This window comes from Amphiprion ocellaris, chromosome 14, assembly GCF_022539595.1.
Source record: "Amphiprion ocellaris isolate individual 3 ecotype Okinawa chromosome 14, ASM2253959v1, whole genome shotgun sequence".
Taxonomy (NCBI): Eukaryota; Metazoa; Chordata; class Actinopteri; family Pomacentridae; genus Amphiprion; species Amphiprion ocellaris.
The window spans coordinates 12,449,860-12,458,764 of NC_072779.1; the positions used below are offsets into that span (position 1 = coordinate 12,449,860).

Genomic DNA, 8,905 nt, shown 5'->3' on the forward strand with positions numbered 1-8,905 from the left:
ATACCAAAAAAAAATGTGACTTTTAAGGAATTGTTATTGGTAATAAAATTCAATAACTTTACTCTTGTTTACTGTAGTGTCACAAATATCATTGGAGCCACCAATTGTCTCCTGACTGTCATAGTACAACCCTTGGTTTGACAATAAATTTAAAAAAAATCTGAATTTTGAGGAGTTTTTTTTTTTTGCATTATTTTAGTATGTTTTATTAGTCATGAAATTCAATAACTTTACTCTTGTTTACTGTAGTGTCACAAATATCATTGGAGCCACCAATTGTCTCCTGACTGTCATAGTACAACCTTGGTTTGATATTACATACAAAAAAAATGTGACTTTTAAGGAGTTTTTTTTTTTTTTTTTTAATCATTTTATTATTATTTTATTAGTCATAAAATTCAATAACTTCACTCTTATACATTGTAGTGTCACCAAAATCACTGGATCCTTCAATTGTCTCCTGCTGGTCATACTACAACTCTTGGTTTGACAATAAATAAAAATAAATGTGACTTTTAAGGAGTTTTTTTTAATTATTATTATTTTAGTATGTTTGATTAGTCATAAAATTCAATAATAATAACAAATAATAAATGACATCAGCATAAAGTGGCTTGTGGAATACATGTGAATACATGTGAATACATGTAATTGTAAAAAGTGCAGAAAATGCCAGCCAGCGGTGCAAGGAGTTGTGGAGATTTTCTCAAAACAGGTGAGTCGGTCGGTCGGTCGGTCGGTCGGTCGGTCGGTCGGTCGGTCGGTCGGTCGGTCGTGTGTTTTAAGGTTCGGTGTTCGGGTTCTATCTATCCTTCCGTTCTGGTTCCCGTGCTGCCTCTGCTTCGGGTTCTAGAACCCAGAGGTTCCGGTACTAATACGTAAATAAATAAATAAATAGATAGATAGATAGATAGATAGATTCTAGAATTAGACTAGTTGGACTAAATAGAATCTGATTAATTACAGTTCGCCTCCACTGTCCTGGGTTTCGGATATTCCATGAACATCGACAGCTCTAAATAAATAAATAAATAAATAAATAAATACGTAAATAGATACATAGATTCTAGAATTAGATAGAATAAAACATAAATAACACCTCCTTCTATTTCTTCTCCTCCTTCTCCTCCTTCTCCTCCTCCTTCTTCTTCTCCTTCTCCTCCTCCTGCTTCTCCTCCTCCTTCTCCTCCTCCTCCTCCTTCTTCTGCTCCTCCTTCTCCTCCTCCTCCTCCTTCTTCTCCTCCTCCTCCTCCTTCTTCTCCTCCTCCTTCTCCTCCTCCTCCTCCTTCTTCTCCTCCTCCATCTCCTTCTCCTTCTCCTCCTCCTCCTCCATCTCCTCCTCCTTCTCCTCCTTCTCCTCCTCCTCCTCTTCCTTCTCCTCCTCCTCCATCTCCTCCTCCTTCTCCTCCTTCTTCTCCTTCTCCTCCTCCTTCTTCTCCTTGTCCTTCTTCACCTTCTCCTTCTCCTCCTCCTCCTTCTCCTCCTCCTCCTCCTCCTTCTTCTCCTTCTCCTTCTTCTCCTTCTCCTCCTCCTCCATCTCCTCCTCCTTCTCCTCCTTCTTCTCCTTCTCCTCCTCCTTCTTCTCCTTGTCCTTCTTCACCTTCTCCTTCTCCTCCTCCTCCTTCTCCTCCTCCTCCTCCTCCTTCTTCTCCTTCTCCTTCTTCTCCTTCTCCTCCTCCTCCATCTCCTCCTCCATCTCCTCCTCCTTCTCCTCCTCCTTCTCCTCCTCCTCCATCTCCTCCTCCTTCTCCTCCTCCTTCTTCTTCTCCTTCTCCTCCTCCATCTCTGTCATCCGTCTGTGGCTGCTGCAGCCTGTGTGACGTTCCGACGTCAGCGGTGACGCAGAAGTGCGTTCTGACGTGACCGTTGCGCCGCTGTGCGTCGTCTCCATGCATACGTGTAAACACAACAGCTTGACATGAGCGGCGGCAGACGAATAACGTTGTCTTCTCTTCCCTTCTGTTCTAATGTCTATTAATTTTAACGTTCTATTTAGGGTCGGTTGGTTCCCATTGTGGAACCACTTCTGTTTGGATTGTAAATAAATGCAAATAAATGCGTAAATAAATAAATAAATACATAAATAAATAAAATAATAGATACATAATATGTATGATTTTAGAACTACGTGTGTTACGGTATTAGTCCGTGTCATAACAAACCCTCGTTAGCACTTTCGCTAGCTCGTCAAACACTTCCGGTCACGAATGCATTTGTACATTACCTATAACGTGTTCATTTTTGAACGTATAGTGACAACAAACACAATTTGAGGGAGTCGACAAGCTAGTGGTCCTTAAATACATTTTGGTTCATACTGCAGATTCTTCTGAGTCTCACAAAACCACGTTTTAGCCTAAGAGCATTACGATAGTTTTATGTTGAAACAGGAAGTGCTGCTCATCTGTACTGTCGCCAGCTTTGCCTCAAATAATAATTAGTGTCGTTACCGCCTGTGTCCGCCAGAGGGGCAGCCCTTCCTCCCTGACTGTTCCACCTGCCTGCAGTCTGATTGCAGCAATGAGAATCAGCTGCCGTAATTGGCTCACACCAGTCACCTGTTTGCAATTCCACCTCCCAGCATATAAGCCAGCTCTGTCATTCACTCCCTGCTCCACCGCGGACGCGCACATCCTGCGTCGACTCGTGACCACCGGAGCTTCTTGGACACGACTCTGCCCTCGTACCCCTGCCGGTTCCTGTATGGGTTTCCTACCTACCCCTTCAGCTGAGTTTCTTCCCGTTGTAAGTATCCGGATTTGATGGATTAGTTTAGGTTATTCATTTATGGTTTTCTTAAATTTCCCCTCTGTTGTTAGTTTAGAGTCTTTGTTGAATTTTGTAGTCTTGTCTGTTTTCCTAATCAGATGTTGCTTGTCTGCTTTCAGCCCTTCCTCCCTGACTGTTCCACCTGCCTGCAGTCTGATTGCAGCAATGAGAATCAGCTGCCGTAATTGGCTCACACCAGTCACCTGTTTGCAATTCCACCTCCCAGCATATAAGCCAGCTCTGTCAGTCCCTCCCTGCTCCACCACGGAGTCGCACATCCTGCGTCGACTCGTGACCACCAGAGCTTCTTGGACACGACTCTGCCCTCGTACCCCTGCCGGTTCCTGTATGGGTTTCCTACCTACCCCTTCAGCTGAGTTTCTTCCCGTTGTAAGTATCCGGTTTTGATGGATTAGTTTAGGTTATTCATTTATGGTTTTCTTAAATTTCCCCTCTGTTGTTAGTTTAGAGTCTTTGTTGAATTTTGTAGTCTTGTCTGTTTTCCTAATCAGATTTTGCTTGTCCGCTTTCAGCCCTTCCTCCCTGACTGTTCCACCTGCCTGCAGTCTGATTGCAGCAATGAGAATCAGCTGCCGTAATTGGCTCACACCGGTCGCCTGTTTGCAATTCCACCTCCCAGCATATAAGCCAGCTCTGTCATTCACTCCCTGCTCCACCATGGACGGCGCACATCCTGCGTCGACTCGTGACCACCAGAGCTTCTTGGACACGACTCTGCCCTCGTACCCCTGCCGGTTCCTGTATGGGTTTCCTACCTACCCCTTCAGCTGAGTTTCTTCCCGTTGTAAGTATCCGGTTTTGATGGATTAGTTTAGGTTATTCATTTATGGTTTTCTTAAATTTCCCCTCTGTTGTTAGTTTAGAGTCTTTGTTGAATTTTGTAGTCTTGTCTGTTTTCCTAATCAGATTTTGCTTGTCCGCTTTCAGCCCTTCCTCCCTGACTGTTCCACCTGCCTGCAGTCTGATTGCAGCAATGAGAATCAGCTGCCGTAATTGGCTCACACCAGTCACCTGTTTGCAATTCCACCTCCCAGCATATAAGCCAGCTCTGTCATTCACTCCCTGCTCCACCGCGGACGCGCACATCCTGCGTCGACTCGTGACCACCGGAGCTTCTTGGACACGGACTCTGCCCTCGTACCCCTGCCGGTTCCTGTATGGGTTTCCTACCTACCCCTTCAGCTGAGTTTCTTCCCGTTGTAAGTATCCGGTTTTGATGGATTAGTTTAGGTTATTCATTTATGGTTTTCTTAAATTTCCCCTCTGTTGTTACTTTAGAGTCTTTGTTGAATTTTGTAGTCTTGTCTGTTTTCCTAATCAGATGTTGCTTGTCTGCTTTCAGCCCTTCCTCCCTGACTGTTCCACCTGCCTGCAGTCTGATTGCAGCAATGAGAATCAGCTGCCGTAATTGGCTCACACCAGTCACCTGTTTGCAATTCCACCTCCCAGCATATAAGCCAGCTCTGTCAGTCACTCCCTGCTCCACCAGCGGACGCGCACATCCTGCGTCGACTCGTGACCACCAGGAGCTTCTTGGACACGACTCTGCCCTCGTACCCCTGCCGGTTCCTGTATGGGTTTCCTACCTACCCCTTCAGCTGAGTTTCTTCCCGTTGTAAGTATCCGGTTTTGATGGATTAGTTTAGGTTATTCATTTATGGTTTTCTTAAATTTCCCCTCTGTTGTTACTTTAGAGTCTTTGTTGAATTTTGTAGTCTTGTCTGTTTTCCTAATCAGATGTTGCTTGTCTGCTTTCAGCCCTTCCTCCCTGACTGTTCCACCTGCCTGCAGTCTGATTGCAGCAATGAGAATCAGCTGCCGTAATTGGCTCACACCAGTCACCTGTTTGCAATTCCACCTCCCAGCATATAAGCCAGCTCTGTCATTCACTCCCTGCTCCACCGCGGACGCGCACATCCTGCGTCGACTCGTGACCACCGGAGCTTCTTGGACACGACTCTGCCCTCGTACCCCTGCCGGTTCCTGTATGGGTTTCCTACCTACCCCTTCAGCTGAGTTTCTTCCCGTGGTAAGTATCCGGTTTTGATGGATTAGTTTAGGTTATTCATTTATGGTTTTCTTAAATTTCCCCTCTGTTGTTAGTTTAGAGTCTTTGTTGAATTTTGTAGTCTTGTCTGTTTTCCTAATCAGATGTTGCTTGTCCGCTTTCAGCCCTTCCTCCCTGACTGTTCCACCTGCCTGCAGTCTGATTGCAGCAATGAGAATCAGCTGCCGTAATTGGCTCACACCAGTCACCTGTTTGCAATTCCACCTCCCAGCATATAAGCCAGCTCTGTCATTCACTCCCTGCTCCACCGCGGACGCGCACATCCTGCGTCGACTCGTGACCACCGGAGCTTCTTGGACACGACTCTGCCCTCGTACCCCTGCCGGTTCCTGTATGGGTTTCCTACCTACCCCTTCAGCTGAGTTTCTTCCCGTTGTAAGTATCCGGTTTTGATGGATTAGTTTAGGTTATTCATTTATGGTTTTCTTAAATTTCCCCTCTGTTGTTACTTTAGAGTCTTTGTTGAATTTTGTAGTCTTGTCTGTTTTCCTAATCAGATGTTGCTTGTCTGCTTTCAGCCCTTCCTCCCTGACTGTTCCACCTGCCTGCAGTCTGATTGCAGCAATGAGAATCAGCTGCCGTAATTGGCTCACACCAGTCACCTGTTTGCAATTCCACCTCCCAGCATATAAGCCAGCTCTGTCAGTCCCTCCCTGCTCCACCACGGAGTCGCATATCCTGCGTCGACTCGTGACCACCAGAGCTTCTTGGACACGACTCTGCCCTCGTACCCCTGCCGGTTCCTGTATGGGTTTCCTACCTACCCCTTCAGCTGAGTTTCTTCCCGTTGTAAGTATCCGGTTTTGATGGATTAGTTTAGGTTATTCATTTATGGTTTTCTTAAATTTCCCCTCTGTTGTTAGTTTAGAGTCTTTGTTGAATTTTGTAGTCTTGTCTGTTTTCCTAATCAGATTTTGCTTGTTCGCTTTCAGCCCTTCCTCCCTGACTGTTCCACCTGCCTGCAGTCTGATTGCAGCAATGAGAATCAGCTGCCGTAATTGGCTCACACCAGTCACCTGTTTGCAATTCCACCTCCCAGCATATAAGCCAGCTCTGTCATTCACTCCCTGCTCCACCATGGACGCGCACATCCTGCGTCGACTCGTGACCACCAGAGCTTCTTGGACACGACTCTGCCCTCGTACCCCTGCCGGTTCCTGTATGGGTTTCCTACCTACCCCTTCAGCTGAGTTTCTTCCCGTGGTAAGTATCCGGTTTTGATGGATTAGTTTAGGTTATTCATTTATGGTTTTCTTAAATTTCCCCTCTGTTGTTAGTTTAGAGTCTTTGTTGAATTTTGTAGTCTTGTCTGTTTTCCTAATCAGATGTTGCTTGTCCGCTTTCAGCCCTTCCTCCCTGACTGTTCCACCTGCCTGCAGTCTGATTGCAGCAATGAGAATCAGCTGCCGTAATTGGCTCACACCAGTCACCTGTTTGCAATTCCACCTCCCAGCATATAAGCCAGCTCTGTCATTCACTCCCTGCTCCACCATGGACGCGCACATCCTGCGTCGACTCGTGACCACCAGAGCTTCCTGGACACGACGCTGCCCTCGTACCCCTGCCGGTTCCTGTTTGGGTTTCCTACCTACCCCTTCAGCTGAGTTTCTTCCCGTGGTAAGTATCCGGTTTTGATGGATTAGTTTAAGTTATTCATGTATAAATCCTCATAAACGTTTAAAACCCACACAGGTGAATTTCCTCATGGATAAAATGCAGTGCTTCATATACATGCACTAGTGTGTGGCTTTCAGCTTTCTATACTTCAACACATTTTTTTTTTTTTGATGTTTTCCTCCCCCAGACCATCTGCTACAAAGCATTACCGGGTAACAAATACACCTGATGAAGATCAGAAATATTCAAGCAGAAACCTTCAGCTTCCACGAAGGTGGAAATCATTCTGCCATGAAGACCTAACAACCTTCAAAGACAATTTGAAAATGGGTAAGAAATGAAAGCACACACTGTTTAGTCTAGACCATCATTTGTGCTGACATCTGTGCTTTTAGATTCTATCAAGACGGGGAGAGAAAAAAAAAAAAAAAAAAAAAAACTGAGTGTAGTCTGCGTAAAATACATCACCTGCTTAAGCGTGACTGGCTGGATTTTGAACTGACCTACTGATGAATGTTTCAAAGGCGACACGGACCTTCCTGGAGGATGTTGCACAAGGAGTTTTGTCATTGTTGCCACATTCTGGTGTCGACTCGACTCGACTCCATTCCACTCGACTCCATTTGACTGCATTGATTGCCTTTTGTATTTATAGATTATTGTGAGAAATTGCAAGAATTGATTCTTTTTTTTTTTATGTTTTGTACAAGTTTGTTGTCAATAAAAAAGAAAACCTTTATTGAAAAAATTGTTTGGATTGTGAAACATTGTCACAGGAAGAACCTCAGTCACTGCAACTTGATGCTCTGTTATTGTTGCAGGAAGAACGTCGGTCGCTGCCACTTGGTTCTCTGTTATTGTTGCAGGAAGAACGTCGGTCGCTGCCACTTGGTTCTCTGTTATTGTTGCAGGAAGAACGTCGGTCGCTGCCACTTGGTTCTCTGTTATTGTTGCAGGAAGAACGTCGGTCGCTGCCACTTGGTTCTCTGTTATTGTTGCAGGAAGAACGTCGGTCGCTGCCACTTGGTTCTCTGTTATTGTTGCAGGAAGAACGTCGGTCGCTGCCACTTGGTTCTCTGTTATTGTTGCAGGAAGAACGTCGGTCGCTGCCACTTGGTTCTCTGTTATTGTTGCAGGAAGAACGTCGGTCGCTGCCACTTGGTTCTCTGTTATTGTTGCAGGAAGAACGTCGGTCGCTGCCACTTGGTTCTCTGTTATTGTTGCAGGAAGAAGGTCGGTCGCTGCAACTTGGTTCTCTGTTATTGTTACAGGAAGCGCTGCGAAGCGCTGCGAAGCGCTGCGAAGCGCAACTCAACTCAACTCAACTCAACTCAACTCAACTCAACTCAACTCAACTCAACTCAACTCAACTCAACTCAACTCAACTCAACTCAACTCAACTCAACTCAACTCAACTCAACTCAACTCAACTCAACTCAACTCAACTCAACTCAACTCAACTCAACTCAACTCAACTCAACTCAACTCAACTCAACTCAACTCAACTCAACTCAACTCAACTCAACTCAACTCAACTCAACTCAACTCAACTCAACTCAACTCAACTCAACTCAACTCAACTCAACTCAACTCAACTCAACTCAACTCAACTCAACTCAACTCAACTCAACTCAACTCAACTCAACTCAACTCAACTCAACTCAACTCAACTCAACTCAACTCAACTCAACTCAACTCAACTCAACTCAACTCAACTCAACTCAACTCAACTCAACTCAACTCAACTCAACTCAACTCAACTCAACTCAACTCAACTCAACTCAACTCAACTCAACTCAACTCAACTCAACTCAACTCAACTCAACTCAACTCAACTCAACTCAACTCAACTCAACTCAACTCAACTCAACTCAACTCAACTCAACTCAACTCAACTCAACTCAACTCAACTCAACTCAACTCAACTCAACTCAACTCAACTCAACTCAACTCAACTCAACTCAACTCAACTCAGACCGACAAATTCTTCAATAGAAACTCTATGGTAAACTAAATGTAAGAAATCTATAAAAAGACTGATCAGGTCTACTTCTTTAAATCAAAATACCATTACCTGCATTCAATAAAAACAATTTAAACCACACAACAGATGGTTAACACAATCATTTATACACATAGAAACAAAAATGTACTGCACCAAACATTTCCTACCAAATTCATGTGACAGCAATCCTACAAATCTGAATAACAACTTTATCTACTACCCAACCACACTTACTATCATATTATTCATGATTGCCACAAACAATTTATTAGAAACAACAACCGCTAACTAACATCCAAACAAAATCCATAAGCACTATATATATTGCAAACATATAATACCTGTAAACCATTTGTATAAATGTTGTATTTGCACACAATTTCATCCCTCTCATAACATGCACACAATCTCTACTAACCAATAAA

General features: G+C 44.4%; 1 long non-coding RNA gene across 1 annotated transcript; it reads left to right on the forward strand.

The window, feature by feature from the left end:
• The first annotated feature begins 5,795 nt into the window (after positions 1-5,795).
• LOC129350522 (uncharacterized) lies at positions 5,796-7,391 on the forward strand. The gene is made up of 3 exons (XR_008603959.1): positions 5,796-6,061; positions 6,205-6,475; positions 6,663-7,391. It is a non-coding gene; the product is annotated as an uncharacterized LOC129350522 (long non-coding RNA).
• Positions 7,392-8,905: the final 1,514 nt, after the last annotated feature.